Below are 20,971 nucleotides of genomic sequence, written 5' to 3'. Positions count from 1 at the left end.
CACCTGTGACCTGTGGAGAACTTCATACAACAGAAGAAATCAGTCATGTGGCTAAATAAAAAAATCCGCAAAAGGCAAAAATGCATACTCGATTGCTTCAGCAAATCCAACTGAGCGAGGAGGAAGAAGTGTAGGGATATTAGGAACCATCCTGTCATCATCCTCATAGAAATGCTGCTGTTGGAAAATCAAGAAAAAAGATAAATGACTGACAAACATTCAAGCTCAGATGCAAACACACCACACAACCAAACCAAGGAGCAACTCACTGCACTACTGGCTATTCCAGAAGTAAGCTGGAGGCCTCGTCCCATTGACGGCCATCGAACTGGGAGCCTCTGCAGACACAGGCAAGATATTTTTTGAAATGCAAATTCTAAGCAACACCATCAACAGGAAACTAAGAAAAAGCTCCTCAAGCTATGCCACACAGTACACTGAGACATTTGCAAACACCTGGACTTGGAAGGGGTCCCAACTCTTGAGCAGGTAGGGCAAAGATGTTTAGATGAGGTGAAAGAGGATGCTGAGGTCTCCTGGGTGATTGGGGGGTGAGGTTGAGGGGCAGAGCTGGTGACAGGTGCTTCAAAAGCATACAATGTGCTAGTTTCAACTATGCCACCACATACAGATGAAAGGAAAAGAGAAGGTGGTTTAAAACACCAACCAACACCAACTTCACGAAGCTTGAAAGACTTAACCCTATTCATTGTAAATACATGGAAAGATCGACATGATGGATGCTACCATGTCTTTTCAGACAGGTCAGGCTGACTTACAGCACTGAGAATCTGCCATGCATTGGGTGGAGTCTGTAGCTCCAAGACTTTCTTCTGTCTCAATGTCTGGATCTGTGGGATCAGGGCCCTTGGAAAGGATGGTGTGAGAGAGGTAGAGCGGGGGGGTGGGGGGGGGTGAGCAAGAATTAGTGGAAAGAACATTTCTAGTTAATTTCCTGGGTATTACTTTTTGATTTTTACATACACTGAGAACTTTGTCCTGAGCTCTTTGGAGCAGAATGGGTTTTTGATGACTTTATCATTAAAGATGTGTAAAGGGTGCATAGACAAAACTGAGCCTGTTGCGTGAGATATTCATAAATATATTGCAAAATGGCAAGCAGCGGTTGGATCATTAAAATGGCATGAAACAGCTCACATCGGAAACTTATTCTTAAATAAACATCCCTGCTGTTCAGTCCAAATGTAGGTGTTTGTTCTACACTAAAACCACTTGTTTACACTAGGGTTGGGCAAACTGAACTGAAGAACTAACTCACTTTCAATTCAACAACCGCATCCCAAAGAATGTTTCATTGGAATGATGGGAAAGGAAATTTACTGAACATCACTTCATAGATATCCATTCACATGAAGGAAGTATCATTATAATTAGAGGCAGAACACTACAAAAGAACACTTAAAAAGTATTTAAAGAAATAGTACTTTTATTAAATTCTTGATCAAAGGGACAGAAGAGATTTATGTTACAAAATTTTTCTGTTCTTTCAACTTTTTATTCAAAGAATGATAATTTCCACAAAAATCCAATTGATAAGAAATGTTTGAGTGCCAAATCAGCATATAAGAATGATTTCTGAAGAATCATGTAACACTGGAGACTGGAGTAACCACTGCAAAAAATTTGGAGTAACCACAACTTTGGCATCACAGAAATAAGTTACATATATTAAAATTTAAAACATTTTAAGTCGTAATATCTCACAATATTCCCATCTCCTGCAGTGGTTAAAACAACTCTGTATTTATTCAGTACACATGCGTACCAAACCGAAAGACCCGTACTGAAGATTTTCGATATGAATACGTGTACTGTTACACCCCTAGTCGAAATTGATAATTATCACTATGAATTTCAAACCTTTATTTAAAGTTTAAAGGCAAATTTTAGTAGTGAAAGTTGTAGAAATGAGACCATTAATTGTAGTTTTAAACTAATCTTTATAGTCAGAACATGACAAAAACTCCAAGTTTAAAAGAAATATCTTAATAGAAAAATGTATTTCTAAGTTTTCTGCAAGTTCTAATGGGTGATGTTGTTTCAAATCATGAAACAGGTTTGTGTTGCTTGACATTGGTGAGGTGTATTGTCAGCAAAGTTTGCAGTGCAGGCTGCAATAATATTAATATTAAATATATATATATATATGTGTGTGTTTTATAAATGCACATTTGACAGTAGCTTGAGTTGAGAGTAGCCCAATACCTTGAGTCATAATGCAGATATAAATGTATATTCATTATCAAAAACAGTAACATCTTTAAAAACTGTAGCAACCTCATTTTTATATGGTGTCATGTTAAAAGTAATTATTCTGAGTTTTTTTGACTATTGATCTTCCATAGTACCATAGACCAACATTTAGATCATGTAAACCAAAGTTAAAACCACACATAGAGCACCTCAATACCATGGTATAAATGTATAAATGCCTGGATTTTAATCTTCAGATCTGCTTCCCTACGAAGGCACTGGTTAAAGACTTTTTAGATGTGTTAGGTTCAACACATGAGCATGGTCAGCTCAGCGATGTCACATATTGAACTCGTCCACTGCTGCTCACTTCTCTGCTGCTTTTCAAAAATTTTCTGAAACTTATTTTACATCTCCCTTGTATTTTAATACTGGGCTACCCTCACCATTTAAATCCTCCTGTCAAAGTGCTTTGGATATTGTTGCAACTTGGACCTTTTAAAATTATGCATCCTAAGCTAAAACCAGAGCCCTGGTTGAATGAATATCACTCGTGGTGTCAGACGTGAGTGCAGGAGAATTTCTTGTAGTTCAAGAAATTATTAATAGCAGTTTGAACTTGGGTGTTGTTCCTTTAGATTTTAAACATGCTGTGGTTCAATCTCTTAAAAAACAACAACAACAAAAAAAACCCTAAGCTGGACACTATGGTTCTCTCTAATTATAGACCAATCTCTAAACTCCCCTTTCTTTCTAAAATATTAGTGAAAGAAAGTTGTCTGTGTACAGTTGCTGTCTTTCTTAGACATGCACAGAGTTTTAGAAGTATATCAGTTGGGTTTTAAAGCTTTTCATAGCACAGAAACGCCACTCTTATAGGTTTTTAATTACATTTTATTGGTCATTGACTCAGGAGATTCAGTCATTCTTAAGCTTTTAGATCTGACTTTTGCATTTGATCATAATATCCTACTTTCCTGGTTTAAACATGTTGTCTTGTATTAAGGGCACAGCTCTGGAGTGGTTTAGGTCCAAACAGGACTTTTTCTATCTGCCTTGCTGACTTCGTTTCTTCCTCAGCACCCCTTTCATTTGGAAGGCTGGCCCAATGCTGTTTTCCCTGTATATGCTCCCATTAGGGTCCATTCACAGGAAATAACATTTATGCAGTTATGCAGATGACACACAAATGTATCTGCTATTGAAACATGCCAGTCCTCGAAAACTCATTTGACTGCCTCAGAGACATTAAAGATTGGATGGCCCTATTTTTTTTTTACATTTTAATGAGACCAAAACTGAAATTCTGATATTTGGTCCAAACTGTGCTAATAAAGCCTCTAACATTGATCTGGGCTTTGAACATGGGTTGCCTCTAACTTCCCCAAGTTAAATCCACTGTTCAAAGTTTGGGTGCAATAATTGATATGGATTTTAAACTTGACAAAAAGATAAACAATGTAGTACAATTTTTTATCAGTGAAGGTTGTATCTAAAGTTGAGACTTTGTATTTTAATGATTTTGAAAGGCTTGTATGTTTTATTTAAATCTCATTTAGACTTTGTAATGCCCTCTGTGTTGGTCTCAACCAGGCCTCTCTCTCACGGTTGCAGTTAGTGCAGAATGCTGCAGCTCAACTTTTAACTTGAACGTGTAAACGGGAACATATTTCCCCTATCCTGGCTTCCCTACATTGGCTTCTGGGCCATTTTAGACTTGACCTTAAGGTTCTAGTGCTTACTCATAAATCCTTAAATGGCCTAGTCCCCAACCTACCTTTCTGATCTCATACAACTGCACGTTCCCATCCAGGTCCTTGTGTTGCTGGCCATCCCCAGAGTAGGACTGAAGCACAGGGGAGATTGTGCTTTTGCCATAGCTGCCCCTAAACTCTAGAATTTATTACCATTGTCTGTGAAGATGGCCCCAACATTGTCTGCTTTTAACACATTTCTATTCTTTGGAATTATATTAATTTTAAGAGCTGTTTTTTTCCCTTCTAGTCTTTGCCGTTTCACTTTACTTTTCTGATATATACTATGTACAGTACCTTATTATTATTGTTTTATGACCCATATGTACAGTACTTTGGTCAACTACCGTTGCATTTGAATGTGCATTAGAAATAAATTCAGTTTGAAACTTGACAAAACACCCTTCACTGAAGCGTGTGAATTTTTCTCCACACACATTCTTGTACAGACAGTGTCAATCACAGCAGATCCTAAAGCCTACACCATGAAGATTTCTGTGTTACACAGAGATTCATTTGAAAACAAAGTGATGTTACATTCTTCAACGTCATCTTTTAGTCCTTCATGTTTTGTCAGTCTTACATGTTCCTTTTTGTTTGGACAGTCCTTTCGCAAATTGCACATTTCGTTCTTTACCCATATTTATCAAGGGGGTTTGTGCCTAGAGCCAAGGTGTTTTTTTTATGGGTTGTTGTGTGGTGTTTGACTCATTTCTAGGGATGGGTGGATTGATCCTTAAGTATCCTCACATAAAAATATTTATTCTAAAGTGCATATAACCATTCGTTTTAAATTACTTATCAAGAAATCTGGTGCATAAAATACGCTTTTAAGTGGAAAAAGACAACCGAATAATTGTGTTGGATAGAACCATTTCTCCTGCTCATCGGAACATACGCAAATGCTGAAAGAGAGAACCAATCAATCACAGACAGCATTCGCTGCTGACACATGGCTCACAGTGCCTGTTCAAATAGGGCTGCATTTCCCAAAAGCTTCAGAAGTATAATAGATCTTAAGAAACCATTGCCACATTACTACATTAGCCTACATAACATTGATGCATTTTTCAGAATTTTATATATAGTAACACTGTTTCCACACAAATATGAAGCAGCAATAATAATAAAAATGTTTCTTGAACAGCAAATGATACTGGAATTATTTCTGAAGGATTTCTGAGGACTTGAGTATTGATGCTGAAAATTCAGCTTTAAATCACACATTTTAAAGTTACATTTTAAAATATTAAATAGAAAAGTTATTTTTAATTGTTATTTTTCACAATATTGACCCAATTTTGTATTTTTCAAATAAATCCAGCCTTGGTTAACGTGTACATGTAATATTTATTTTAAATCGGCTAGTTTGTGCAAGTACATTTAAAATGGTTGTTAAAATGTTCAAACGGATTTTGTTATTTTCTGTAATTGTGGTTAATAAATCTGTCATAAAAAAAAAATATGCCAAAGTTTCACCTTTAGGGGTACTACAGCCTGGCAGCCTTTTACAAAAATTAACCATGGTTTTATTACAGTAACCAGTTTACCACAGTATTTGTAGTAAAACTGCAGGAACCAATTTTACCATGATGATGATGATAAATACATTTTAGTAGTTCTGTAACACAAGGTTTATTTTTCATGACACACACTCAAAGGGTGCAAGCGCTAACTGTTTATCTTTAACAATAAGGCCGGCAGTATAGAGTAAACTGAAGGCTAGTATGGCATCTGGGAGCTCCACTTTGAACTTTTACGTAGCCTGTTATAATCGACATTCAAACTCTATGTATTCCACTGTAGAAACACCGCTTTCTTTAATGATTGGGTCATTAACTCCGTGTACGCCTCATACTGTCCATCTTTTTCTTATTTTAAAAACAGTCCAATTTTGCTATAAAAGTGTTTGCAATTCCAGCGACAGCATTCAATTCCTCAGCGGAAATTTCCAGTGCACTGTCCCTTGCTCTGCCTGTTAGTGACAAGGTAACCTCAGGTGGGGGATTTTTGTAATTACCAGCAGCAGCCATCCACTGCTACCAATGTTGATGCAATAACCACAACTGTTCTTAGAATTAACACTCTTTACTGCTCCATCACATTCAAGCACACCAGCTCAGTTTACATAGGACAAAAAAAAAAAACTCAGAAAACCCACAAAAACCCATTAACTGTGCTCTTCGCACATGAGCAGTAGATAAAACTGAACATGCACTACTCAATTTAAATTCAGGAATTGACATTCTCAACTGTATTCTGATTGGTGCTCATCTCTGGTGTGTACCTCTGTGTCGTCTCCCTCGTAGGCCTTATTGCCATCTCTGCTGCTGCTCACTTCATTGCTCTCTTCTCCTTCTTCCCCAATACCACCATCCTCCTCCTCATTATCATCATCTTCGTCTTCCTCCTCCTCTTCCCCATAATCCTAAAGTGGTTAAAAAAAGTGAATATAATCGAATTAAACATCCCTGAATGTCAGCTGCGGTGTGATTACATACCTGCTCTTCTTCCTCCTCAGATTCCTCTTCGTGGCCTCCCTCACTATCGGTGTCACTAACAATGACTATGACATGATGATCAGTCTCCCCCATTCCTCTGAGACCCATCGAAGCCTGGGGAAGAAGTTGATCTCCAGGGACAGACTGATACGGTCCTGGTTCCTCATCCATCTCCTACAAAGTAGAGTAGCTCTCAAACGCCTTCACAAAGGCATGGATATAAAACCTTTCTATACTTTTCACACTTCTGTCTGAATACAAACAGGATGTTTCTACACACATCCTCTTGCCATTAGCATTACCTGTCGAGCATCAGCAGCCTCCTGACTATCACCCGGTACAACACTCTCAGCCTCAGTGCTGTCTTCAGCCAACATCTCTTCCTGCAATGTGTAATTTTGTTGTATTGTTGCACACAGATTTAATTATTCATTTAAAGCAAGAAAATAAAATGATGTCACCTCGACTTATAATATGCTTCAGTTTTGAACCTTACCTCCAGACCTGCTCCATGAATGCGAACCCTCTTGCAAACGGGGGTGTCATTGGGCTCATCCTGGGACTGTGTGTCAGCAGACATGCTCTCTTGTTCCGCTTCATGGGGGCGTTTGCTCAAGGCACTACTAGGAGACACGGACACTACAGGAGGACACAAAAAAGCTCATGTGGAGAGTGAGATGCTGTAACAAACCTGTTCAGCTAATCTAGTAGAGTTTACAATTGACTTTACCTGCACTGACACTGCTTGTGCTAGCAGTGGCACTCCACATCCCTGTAGATGTAGAAAGAGGCCTGTCTAACTGTGGGTTTGGGAGCATTACAGCAGCGGGAGGTTCCTGGTTGGATGGTTCTGCAGGGGGTTGGGTTTGTTGCTGGGTGGGCTGTATGAACGCAGTGGCCTGGCTCTGCTGTTGAACATTCATCAGAGGTTGAGCAAGGGTAGTCTGAACATTAGGGCTGGTGGACCGAACTGAACCGCTGGCACTGCCATACACTGTCACATGTTCAAGCGGGCCCTCGGACGACTGAATGGCTGCAAGGTCAAGGGGGAAAGAAAATTCATTGGTTTGCACAGTGTTATTGTTAAGTAAAACAATTAAATGTCTTCGGTTGAATAAAATAAAGCCAAAACAAAATAAACATTAAGTGAAAAACAGTTTCACTTTTAGTAACTTAACATTTTCTGTTAATTACCAAGAAAACATTTCTAAACTAAAACTATAATAAAAATAAAAGCTAAACAATCAAACATTAAATGTTTAAAAAACAAGAACTGATAAAGATGACAAGCACATAAAAAAAAAAAAAAAAAAAAAAAAATTATATTAACTCTTTCCTCGCTATTGACAGAATTATCCAGCTTTCCACGTTTTCACTGGTGTATAGTAGGTGCTATTAATCATCTTCTGAAAGAGTATTGACCATCTGAATCAAAACATGACAAAGAAGCAGAAATGATCCTGGAAATGGTATAGGACCATACAAGCTTTGGATGTGTTGATGGAAGTGATCTTACCCACATTCAAGTGATGATTTAAAAAAAAAAAAAAAAAAAAAACAAGACTGCATCAAGTCAGACTAAAATGGGTTTCTTTTGTTTAAAAGCAGAGGCTTTGTTCTTTGTTTTGACACTTTGCATGCTCGGATATTCATACAAAAAATATTCTGTGTGCCATTAAACTTTTGTGCTAACGATTAAAAATGCTGGCAGAGGCTGGCAACTTAAAAAAAAAAAAAACACACACACACTGGCAAGGTAAGAGTTGATAGATACTATTTAGCATATATATTTTAGCATTTTTTTAATTTTAGAATCATGTTGATATTGTAGTTAAGTTACATTTTCCAAAATATTTTCTTTCAGTTTATTTCATTTAAAAAGGTTTATGGTTTCAGTATTAGTTATTGATAATAACCCTGACCAAAAACATAGTCCAACACTTACACTCTTGGCTCTCCACCTGCGTGGTGGGCATGACTGTTGCAGTGGGTGTAGGGGTGGGCACTGGGGCAGGAGTGATCATGGGTTTGATGCTGGCCCTTGGGGTGGATTTGTTTCCTGGAATGGCTGGAGGCTTGCTGGAGGTTGCTGCCATTGGTGTGGGCTTTATGTTAGCAGTTGGAGGCTCTGAAGTGCTTGCACTATAAAAAGCAACAATGTAGAAAGGCTTGACTTCTAGAGATGGTAGCCATTTTTTTTTTTTTTGATGATTAATGTGTACCACCCCCTTAAAAATTTACTGTACCTTCCTCTTTCTGCCACTGGTGTGGACTTCAGAGAGATCTGTTGCTGTTCTATTGTCCTTTGCGGTTCCTGGGTCTGAAGACAAAACAAAAGAGATTAAAAAAAAAAAAAAAAAATAAGGAGATAGAACCTTAAACATTTAAACTTGTACAGTTACAGGTTTGCAATTGCACAGCTACGGTGGTGTTACCTTGCTGGAGCCCTGTTCTGGAGGTTCATCTCTCTGTTCTCCAGGTCTCTCTTGCTGCTCGCGGAGGTCTCGCAGCTCCCTTTCCTGTCTGCTCAGACGCCCCTCATACTGTGACTTTAGTGCACTCAATCGCACTTCCATTTCCTCTTGTTGTTGCTTCAGCTCCTCATTTTCTTTCTGGAGCTGACCTTTTACACCTAGAGATGAAAGTGTCAAACATCAAAAGGAAAGATCTGACATGGACCAAATCTCAAGGTCCAACTAACTAGAAGAGAAAGACTATTAATTTAGAAAACAGGGTCTATTCTTACCAGTAAGCTGGCTGATCTTCTGCTTGGCCATTACTATAGCCTTCTTGGTCCTTCCCTCCTTTTCAGTCAGCTGCTGTTTGAGTCGCTCCTCCTGAGAGGATTTCTCTTGAAGCTCTTGCCTGAGTCGTGTTAGCTCTGCCTGTAGTTGAGAGGCCTGTTCCTGTGCACTGCATGCCTCTGCTTCCCGCTCACCTACAGTCTGCAAATGACAAAAGGAATCTCACACCATGAGTTTCAAAAAGGTACCCAATCATTTCAGTTTGATCTTAAAAGGTTGTGCAGCACATTTCAGTGCACACTGTTTTGTGACAGTGTAAGCCACTATGTAAGGCTGAATCTGCAAAGAGCCTGTTTTTAGACAGGAGAGCCACAGAGAAAAGATGGAAAATCATAAATTCCAAGTAAATAAAATGAACTAAATCAATTCATACAGGTTTAAATTAATATTAAATGTTTTAAATCAATAAACAACTGTAAGATGAAAAATGTTAATGGCAAACCTTTAAATCAGTGTACTTACTCTATTGAGATTCTCCAGATGGCCTTCCAGTTCTCTTGTCCTGTTCTCTGATTGGTTGAGGGACTCCTTGAGGGTCTGAAGTTCTTGAGCTGATGCCTGTTGGGACTCTTGATCCTGGACTGGTGCAGATGCCGCTGCAGCTACCAACTGCACAATAACCCAATTAAATCATACCTCCACCCCAAACACACATTTGCAATTTTAAACCACTTTCTCAATCATAAGCCCTGATGCACCTTGTCATATTCAATCCGGAGTTCCTCGTACTGGGATTTGTAATGTCGACCAATCTTTTTAACTTGTGCGATGGTTTTCAGTTTCTCTTGGATGTCCAGATTTTTGGCCTCCTGGTCTTTCTTCAGGCTATCCCTCTCCACCATCACCTTCCCCAAGTTCTCCCTTAGTTTCTGCAACTGGGATTGCAGCATAGTCAAACAGCCACAACTCCTGTAGAGAGCAAGCAAGAGTAGAGAAAAAGCATATATTTTATATATATATATATATATATATATATATATATATATATATATATATATATATATATATATATATATATATATATATATATATATATATATATATATATATCACACACACATACATACACACAGTCAGGTCCATAAATATTGGGACATCGACACAATTCTAATCTTTTTGGCTCGATACACCACCACAATGGACTTGAAATGAAACGAACAAGATGTGCTTTAACTGCAGACTTCCAGCTTTAATTTGAGGGTATGTGCATCCAAATCAGGTGAATGGTGTAGGAATTACAACAGTTTGTATATGTGCCTCCCACTTTTTAAGGGACCAAAAGTAATGGGACAGATTAACAAATATAAATCAAACTTTCACTTTTTAATACTTGGTTGCAGATCCTTTGCAGTCAATTACAGCCTGAAGTCTGGAACGCATGGACATCACCAGACACTGGGTTTCATCCCTGGTGATGCTCTGCTAGGCCTCTACTGCAACGGTCTTCAGTTCCTGCTTGTTCTTGGGGCAGTTTCCCTTCAGTTTTGTCTTCAGCAAGTGAAATGCATGCTCAATCGGATTCAGGTCAGGTGATTGACTTGGCCATTGCATAACATTCCACTTCTTTCCCTTAAAAAACTCTTTGGTTGCTTTCGCAGTATGCTTCGGGTCATTGTCCATCTGCACTGTGAAGCGCCGTCCAATGAGTTCTGAAGCATTTGGCTGAATAGGAGCAGATAATATTGCCCGAAACACTTCAGAATTCATCCTGCTGCTTTTGTCAGCAGACACATCATCAATAAATACAAGAGAACCAGTTCCATTGGCAGCCATACATGCCCACGCCATGACACTACAACCACCATGCTTCACTGATGAGGTGGTATGCTTTGGATCATGAGCAGTTCCTTTCCTTCTCCACACTCTTCTCTTCCCATCTCTCCGGTACAAGTTGATCTTGGTCTCATCTGTCCATAGGATGTTGTTCCAGAACTGTGAAGGCTTTTTTAGATGTTGTTTGGCAAACTCTAATCTGGCCTTCCTGTTTTTGAGGCTCACCAATGGTTTACATCTTGTGGTGAACCCTCTGTATTCACTCTGGTGAAGTCTTCTCTTGATTGTTGACTCTGACACACATACACGTACCTCCTGGAGAGTGTTCTTGATCTGGCCAACTGTTGTGAAGGGGGTTTTCTTCACCAGGGAAATAATTCTTCGGTCATCCACCACAGTTGTTTTCCGTGGTCTTCCGGGTCTTTTGGTGTTGCTGAGCTCACCGGTGCGTTCTTTCTTTTTAAGAATGTTCCAAACGGTTGATTTGGCCACAGCTAATGTTTTTGCTATCTCTCTGATGGGTTTGTTTTGTTTCTTCAGCCTAATGATGGCTTGCTTCACTGATAGTGACAGCTCTTTGGATCTCATATTGAGAATTGACAGCAACAGATTCCAAATGCAAATATCACATTTGAAATGAACTTTGGACCTTTAATCTGCTCCTGGTAAAAGGGAATAACACACACCTGGCCAAGGAACAGCTGAGCAGCCAATTGTCCCATTACTTTTGGTCCCTTAAAAAGTGGGAGGCACATATACAAACTGTTGTAATTCCTACACGGTTCACCTGATTTGGATGTACATACCCTCAAATTAAAGCTGGAAGTCTGCAGTTAAAGCACATCTTGGTCGTTTCATTTCAAGTCCATTGTGGTGGTGTATCGAGCCAAAAAGATTAGAATTGTGTCCATGTCCCAATATTTATGGACCTGACTGTGTGTGTGTGTGTATATATATATATATATATATATATATATATATATATATATATATATATATAAATTAGCCAAGAAAAGATAAAAAAATACTTTTTTAGCCAGCGAAACGTAAGCATCCAATGAAAGTAGAAAGCTTCTTTAACCTGGCAGCATCAGCTTTGAGACGATTAGTCTCTTCGACAAGCTGCTGGATGCGTTTGAGGTGCGCTTCCCTCTCAGAGTGCAGCTGCTTGTACTCCTCAGGGTCAGTGTCTTTCTGCTGGTTCACCAGGTGCTGGACACCCCAAGAAAATAGGAGGACCCAGTCATTTTCACCAAATGACAAATAGTTTTTGAAGGTAACATCTCAAAATACACAGTCTTACCTGAGTGCGAGCTTTCCAGCGTTTGATATCTTCTTCCAGAAGCTTTTTCTCTGCCTGTAGCATACAACTCTTCTCACTCAGCTCTGCATTGGACTCCTGAATGGGCAAGATGTTTAACTCCAGTTTATGCACCTGTGAAACAAAACAGTTCTGACATTATCATCATCATCCCGTTTAAGCAAATACATGTGATTTTTTATTAAATTTAAAGTATACATTTTTCATACAGTATGCAAAACATGCATAATTCTTCATATATATAAAAAACTTAAAGTCTTAAAGATCAATTAAATAAAAAAAAAAAAAAATGTACATTTAAAAAAAAAATAAAAATGAATAGATTGTTTTTATACTAATAAAAATCTCTCTTAATACAAAATCAGGTAAAGCAGTATTTCAACTAGCATATAAAATTGTTGACTATTTTTTAATAGGGATGGCTTGCCTTGTCTTGAGTATCCTGCAGCTCCTGTTCCAGTTTCTCTTTCTCCTCCCTCAGCATCTTATTGGTCTCCATTAGCACATTCATGGTCTCGGTCTTCTTCATCAGCTCATCATGCTGGGACAGAGTCTTTGCAGTCACCTTTAGTCAATAGTTAAACAAGCAAAAGGAAAATACAGGGCTGGTAACCAAGGCAGTTAACTACTACAGTTGATCAGGAATCAAACTGTATGTATCTGGTTTCTCCAAATCAACCTGCATCCTCTCTCGCTCCGCATTCAGACTCTCTTGCACATCCTTCAGCTCTCTCTCCAGATGTTCCACTCTTAGCCTGTGCCTCAGACTCTCACTCCGGATCACCTCCAACCGAGACTCTGCAATCTCCTTCTCCCGTCGCACAAACCTGCAAACCACGTAGGAATGAGAGACTGCTGTGAATAAAAGAAATGTAGATAATTCTCTAGTTTTTCCTTAATTTCTCCTTTTCGCAATTTCTCCTTTCTCGGTTTATCACTTTCCCTCTGAAAAATTTGAATCACTGAAATTCATAACATATGGGAGAAAACAAAAGACCTTAGGATCTCCATGAGCTGCTCCGGAGACTTGTCCTCCTCTGTCAGAGAGATGTTGAGTGGACTCTCACTGGTGGCTCGCTGCAGCTGACTGGCCATTTGTCCACTCAGAATCTGTATCTGCTCGTGAAGGAGTTTGTTCTGCCTCTGCAGATCCTCACAGCGAGACTCTAACTTAGACTGCTCCTCCTGATGTGGAGAGAAACAAAATGACTATGAAAATGCCATTACTACTTTCATAACAGTCATTTGTTTGGCAAATTTTTTACCTTGATTATCTTCTCTTGCTCCTCCCAAGAGACACGAGCCTCTAGTAGCTGTGCACTGGTGCTCTGAACTTTCTCCTCCAGCTGCTGTCTGAGATGATCTGCCTGCATAGCCTGTGCTTTGGCAGCCTGCAGTGCTTCCACGTCGGCCGCATGCAGCAATATCTCCCTCTCATACTTATCCTGCGCCTCAGCTGCCATCTTAGCCTGCTCCTGACTGTCCAGGATGGACCGCTGCTCTTGTGCAGCAGCAAAAGAAGCTCTCTCCAGGGCATTCTTGTGTTCCGCCTGCAGGCTGCTTAGAGATGTCCTCAGCTTGCTCAACTGAGATAAAGGATCAAAAAATAAGTCAAATTCTGCTTCTAAAATCAATGCTGATCTCTAAGAATGTATAAATTAACAATAAATCAATAAAAAACACCCATACCCAACCTGGTAAACAACACTGTGACCTACTGTGATGGCTGGACTCGGTTTACACCAATTTATACTGTGAAAAACTGAAAGTATATATTTTTTTTTCTACTCACTATAATACTTAACGATTTGATGCATTTACCATTCTCTATTTAAATCAAATTTATTTATTTTGATAATCGTATTTTAGTCAAATCTTATTTGTAGTTATTTTTTTTTTATTACATCCTTTTTGGCTTAAGTTTTTCATGGACCCCCTAAAACTCCCTTGTGGCTTAACATTTTCCCATGGATCCCCCTAAACTCCCTTGTGGCCACCCCCAAGACCCCAGTTTGAAAACCCAAACGGTTTTAGTGCAAGATACCTTGAATAACATTTGTGGACTTTTTTCCTAAAGTAAAAGGAAAAAGTGTAGAATGTGCTCTTTAAATCAGAAAAGTCAAAAATCCATTAAATAAAGATAGTGAGAAGAGGTGTGAATTAAATACCTCTTGCTCCACAGAAGCAACGGCTCTGCTTTTCTCTTCCAGCAAGCTCTGCTTCTCCTTGTTCACTTCCAGAAGTTTCTGCTCCAGATATTTATACCGTTCCTGAGCTGCCTCCACTTGGGTTTGCACAGATGATCGCACATGCTCAGTTACCTAAAAGTGGACGAGACAGGACTTTTTGTGTTTTTTTACAAAATAAAAATGAACCTCATTAATTAAAAATGTCCATTGTTCATGTTGTCTTGGTTTTTATGCAAGGTAAAGGGTGTTGGAGTGGAACACAGTATAATGATCTTTCATAACACCAACCTGTTTCTCTTTATTCAAGGACTCCTCTAAGTTAAGACTCATGGCCTTGTACTGTTCCATGCTGGCAGTAGTGATCTTCAATCGTTCGGCCAGCTCTTCTCCCTTGCTCTCAGCCTGCCTCAGCTGGGCACACAGAGCTTCCATGTCACTTTCACTGCTCTGCAGGCCTGGAGAGGAAAAACAGCAACAATGCTCTGTTCTAGTTTGGATGTTCAACCTCATTAGCTATAAAGAATAGGGGTGCGATGATAAATTGATTCGTGGTCCCATTCTGCGATTTTTTTGAAAACATCAGGATTCTCTCTGAAATCGATTCTGAGCTTTGTTTTTAACAGCAGAATTGATCCACAAATTGATTTATCGTTATAAAGACCAAATAACTTAAGGAATGTTAGGTAAACTAAGTAAAAATAAAAACGTTACAATATGGGCTTAGTCATGAGCACAGCTTCTCACCTGTATGTACCGAAGTGGACACCAGCCAGCTCTCCCTGCTACTCCTCTGCAGCTTTAGGTTGTTAAGCTCGATTTGGGCAGCACTAAGCCGTTCTCTTGTCCTGTGGTATTGTGAAGTCTGTGTTTCCAGCTTCTTCTTTACATCCATCAGCTGCATCTATGTTGCAAAGGAACGTCAAAGAGAAGCGAATGATCAACAGTTCCAAATGGTGGACATTATAGCGAGTGAGAGCGAAAGAGATGTGGCCCTTACGTTTTGATTGCGTGCCAGCAGGTGCTTCTGTTCCACCTCATTCTCAAGTCTCTTCAGGAGCTGAGTGATCTCTCGCTCCTGCTTCTCAATCTGAGAAGTCAGCCGCCGTTTGGTATCAGTCTCAGAGCGCTCCAGGGTTGCCTGGAAAATTCATTTACAGAAACATTACATTTTCAAAATATCCTTTGTGAGGTTTAGATTGTTTATTTCGTAAAAACACTTGTTACCTGTATTGACTTGAGATTGGTCAGCAGCACGTGCTGGCCAAGCTGTTGGGCCTGGAAGGACTCTTTCTCTTGTGTCAGTCTGATCTCCACCATCTTCAACATGTCCCTCTCTTTACGTAGGTTCTCTGCTTCAGACTGAAAGAGGCAGATGATTCATTCAATTTAGACTCAACTAATAGTGGTGAGAGACATCTGCACTTGTGTGAATGAACCAATAAGACACCTCAACTATTGAGAGTTTCTCAGTTGCTGCTCGCAGGTCCTGGTTGAGGCGGTGTATGGTCTGTTCACTCTGCTGGATTGCTGCAGCCTGTTTCTGAGTCTTCTCATTCAGAGAGGCAATCTCCTTGCGGTATCCCTCCACATTGTCCTGGAGCATCTCAAACCTGACATGTACACAATGTGAAATAAATTATGGATTCTATATTTTAGAAAAACCATGAGAAACAACAGAACTGTATGAGTGGATACCGTTTAGTGGTGAACTCCAGCTGTGTGGAGATCTTGGTGTTTTCAGAGCGCAGTTCAGTCACTTGATCCTGCAGTTTGTCACTTTGCTCAGTCCAGACTTTTTCAGACTCCGTTTTTTCCTTTTTATAGGCCACAAAGACTTCCTGAAGCTGATCAAACACAGAAATACTGTAACAAAATTACCATTTTAAAATATACATTCATATAGGCAACAGTAATTAAAGAAAAAAAATGCAATAATGTTTCACAATCTTGCTGTTTTTACAGCATTAAGCAAATGTATGCAGCCTTGGCAAACATAAAACTTATTTCTTAAACTTACAAAAAAAAAAAAGAAAAATTCTAACCAATCCTAAACTTTTGAATAATAGTTTATGCTCAATGTTATGTTATTATTAATAGTCCTAATATCATTGATGGGAAAAAATGCTATGTGTGGATAGCCTGCTCTAGCCAGCCTACCTGCTTCAGAGCAACCTTTGCCTCTATGGACTCTGTGGACTCCATTGCCGTGGCAAACAGTCCTGCAGGGGTGCCTGCAGTGGGTGTGATGGCTGGAGAACAGCGGGGGGTTGAGCTCAGCATAAGCTCCTCATTACCAGTACCTGTCACAGTAAAAGTTATGAAGTATAAAACTTCTTCATCGAACTCTTCTACCATCTCATACAGTCTTGAATAGTCACAATAATTGCACAGGCAAAACAAACTAGACTAACAGACTAATAATAATTACCCTGTGAGAAGGTGACTCCAGTTGCCTGGGTCAGAAACATGCGGAACATATCCCTTTGCCGTGCCACAGCATCAACCTTCTGTAGATCCTGAGTTCTCTTTTCCTTCAGCTGCTCCAACTCACGCTGGAGCTCCTCAAGATATTTCTCCACCTCACTGCGTCTGAACACACAATGAGCATTATGCTTTCTAAATCGATACTTAATCTGATATCAGATCGATAGATCTACTTAAATCTCACACACAGACACACTTACTTCATGGTGTCTCCCTCCAACTCAACCTTTTCCTCACTGAGGTCTCTTAGTGCCACTAGGAGACGCTGGTTCTGCTGCTGCAGCTCTTCAACGCTGCGGAAGGTGACCAGGTGCTGAGAAATAACCTCTGAAGTGCTGCTCACATCCGCTGAACACACCTCATCCTCCTCACGCATCACATAGTTACCACGTGCTTCCTCCAGCTCAATGAGGAGGACCCGCACCTGATATAGTCATGTTAAAACAAGATTTTTTTTTCTTCCCCTTAAGAGATTAATGCCTGAGCTGCTCCATCAGGTCTCACCTGTTGAGCCATGTCAGCTAGCTGCACCTCAAACCTCTGATTATCTCTCTCAAACACAGATGCACGTTTGTTGCCTTCATCTGCTTCTTTCTGCAAGCGGTGGATCTCCTGGAAGATCCAAGAATATTTTTTTTATTCGTTTCATAAGCGGTCATTAGGCAGAATGCATTTGGCAGTGTAAAATTCAAGAGCTTTATTTCTACATTCTCACCGTCACGGCTTGCTCAAGTTTAGCAGAGAGACTGCAAACAGACTTTTGCATGCGCTCATACTCCTCTCGCTGTCTCTTCAGGATGGGTGCCTTTGCTTCCATCTCCTGCACAATATCATCCAGGTACTTGTGTAGTCGTTTATTCTCTAGTTTCTCCCGTTGTAGTTGTTCTTGAGTCTCAGTGTAAGCTGTATATATCTATACAATATAGGAGAATGTATATTAAAACTGAAAAAGGCTTCTGTGAAAATGAACGGTGCACTTGCATCACAAATCAAACAAGGGGAGTACCTCTGTAAGTTTCATGCCTGGTTTGATGATTTTGCCAACTGCAGATGCTGTGAAGGACATTGTGGTCACATGCTCTGCTGTAAGAATTGAAGCAGTTCATGGAATGGCGACAAAAAAAAAAAACAACAACAACAACTTACAAACACTACTAGTTAAGAAAGCTAAGAAAATACTGTGGTGATGTGAACCTCTGTGTTTGGTGTCAGACAACAGCTCATTTGCATTGTCCAGCTCTTTCTCCTGGCTGCTTATTTTCTCTTTCAGTTCAGCAATTTCTTTGTCTTTACAACTCTCCAACTCTGCCATCTTCACTTCCAGAGATTTATGTGCTATTCAGAGTAGACAAGACATTGCCACAGACATGCAAATACACACAAACATCAGTTTTCGTCCTCATGGCTGTCAACATGTGTCTGACCGGTAAAGTCGCTTACCCTCTCCAGCCTCTTTAAGCAGCTTGTGAAGTTCATCAACAGCTCTGCTGAGCTCCTCACTCCTGGCCTCTGCATCAGCTGCAGCTCCCTTTGGATCAACAAAATTGGATCAACAGAAATTCTTAGAAATAACAAAAAATGTTTACTTTATTTTTATAATATGGATTCATGAATTCCTTTGAAGTATATGGTTAAACTTACCTTATACAAATTTGAGAGTTTGATGTTGGCATTGAGCTCATTCCTGAACTTCTCCTCCAAATTGGCTTGCTGTTCCTTTGCCTAAATTGTGTCTAATAGATTATGAAAAATTCTGGAACACCATTCAGCTGATAACTTCAGCGATGAATGACATTGTCTGACCTCTCTCATCTTGGTGATCATATCCTCAGCTTGCCTCTGAAGGTTCTCATTGGATGCCTTCAGGCTGGTCACCTGATCTTGGAGGCAGGCGATCTACACAGGTACGCAGAGATTAGCACATGGACTAAGATCTTAAATACCACATTTCAAAGCAGAACAATATTCATAACTTAAAATACAAATAATACATAAAATAGAAAAGGTTTGTGGAGTACTTCATCCTCCTTGTTATTAAGGTTGCATTGGAGCTCCAGGATCTCATTGCCTTTCTGCCGGGAAAGAGACAGCAGCTCTTCACTCTTGGCCTTAAACTCAGTATTTAGCCAGGTCACCTGCCCCTGGAGTAGATCTTTCTCCTGCTCCATTCGTTTCTCTTTAAACTGGAAGATGAACAGTGTCAGCATATCAAAAAATCACTTTTTAGGGGCCTGGGATAAAAATGCCAGTATGTTATAAACAAAAAAAACTATACATGACAAATACATTGATTGATTTAATTGAATTTTACCTTGATCGAGACCTCCGTGGCTTCGGACTCATCCAGCTTGAGCTGAAACTGCATCTTCTCTGCATTGACTTCCACCAATCTATCATTAAGACACTTCAGGTCCTCTAGATTAAATAAATAAAAGAAAAAGGAAGAAAATAAGTATATTACACACTACTGCGGGTTTAGTACTTTTTTCTTTTTAAAGAAATATGCTTCTATTCAGTAAAATACATTGAAATTATTACAAGTGACAGTAAATACAACATTACAAATGATTTACAATAATTAGAAGTTTTAACTTCATTTTCATCAGCAAACCCTAAAAAACTCTATGAAAATATTAAGCAGCAAAATGTTTCCTTAGCACCAAATCAGAACATTAGAATGATTTCTAAAGGATCATGTGACACTGGGGAAAAAAAAAGTTTTTCATTGATCATTAAAGATTGCTTATTACATCTATGCATTTAGCAGATGCTTTTATCCAAAGCAACTTACAGTGCATTCAGGCTATAGATTCATTTTACCAGTATGTTAAATATATTAAATACCGCTTTGTCGTTCCATCTCCTGGGACCTTCTTTCCAATGTACGTACAAGTTCTCGTTTTTCTGCCTCAAGCTCATCTTTGGCTTTTGAAAGTTCATTCTGCACAAAGGCGGCACAATTTCACCTCTTCAAAATCACAAAATTCAAGACAAGACACATACGTTCTACTCTATCAAAGTGTGAAGCTATATGGTCTCTCATTACCTGTTGTGATTCTAGTTTGGTGTATGAAGACACTTGCTCCTTATTTTTCTCTCGTAAGCATTTCAGCTCATCCTCTGTAAACAAAGATGAGTACAAATACAACATCAAGCCTGTTATTTATTTATTTTTATCAAAAAAGAGGGATTTGACTCTCACCTCCTTACCCAGTTTGTAGCACTCTTCTTTCAGTATCTGATGCTCTTGAGTCTGGGACACAAACTGAGCCTGACTCTCTACAAACGTCTTCTCAATGTCAAAATACTGTTGTTCTACAGGAGAGAAAAAAGAAGGAAAACCAAAACAAAATCAACATCCATACAAAAAAGTCTATGGTAATACATGCAAAAAGAAATAATTTTCTTTCAAAAATATATTCAATAATTGTAACATTATGCTCACTAAATAGTTTGCAGAACAATATGTACAATGGAAAGAATAATGTTTAAGACGATATTGAAAAACCCAGGCCTCGTTAGAAAGTTTGATGGTTTACAGCTTATTTATTAAAACAACATAACCTTACCATTATCCACGCGATATTGCTCCTGTTGTGCCTTCAAACAGTCAACTTCACATTGCTGTTCAGAAATGTACTTCTCTAACTTACTCAATACAGTTTTGGGGAGTTTTGATATCTCCGACCGCTCCAATATTTGCTGCAAGATAGCAGCCGCCATTTTTTCAAAGCAGTGACTCTTCCCCCTTTGCGTCAAACGTAAACATGCTTATTAAAATTTCCTAACAGGAAACACCCGTCCGCCATGTGACGCTGAGCGGCTCATTCCAATCAATTCGCCGTAAGTCATTTTGGAAATATATAATATATAATATTAACCCTAAATATATAATATTATCTCTACGCTATAACATTATAATCGTTTAAAC

The 20,971-nt window shown here is 39.2% G+C and overlaps 1 pseudogene; it reads right to left on the bottom strand.

Annotated features, from left to right (window-relative positions):
- Positions 1-22: 22 nt before the first annotated feature.
- On the bottom strand, positions 23-20,764 carry LOC132092319 (nucleoprotein TPR-like; annotated as a pseudogene).
- Positions 20,765-20,971: the final 207 nt, after the last annotated feature.

The sequence above is a fragment of the Carassius carassius genome, chromosome 18, assembly GCF_963082965.1.
Source record: "Carassius carassius chromosome 18, fCarCar2.1, whole genome shotgun sequence".
NCBI lineage: Eukaryota > Metazoa > Chordata > Actinopteri > Cypriniformes > Cyprinidae > Carassius > Carassius carassius.
This window is presented reverse-complemented; position numbering and strand designations above follow the sequence as displayed.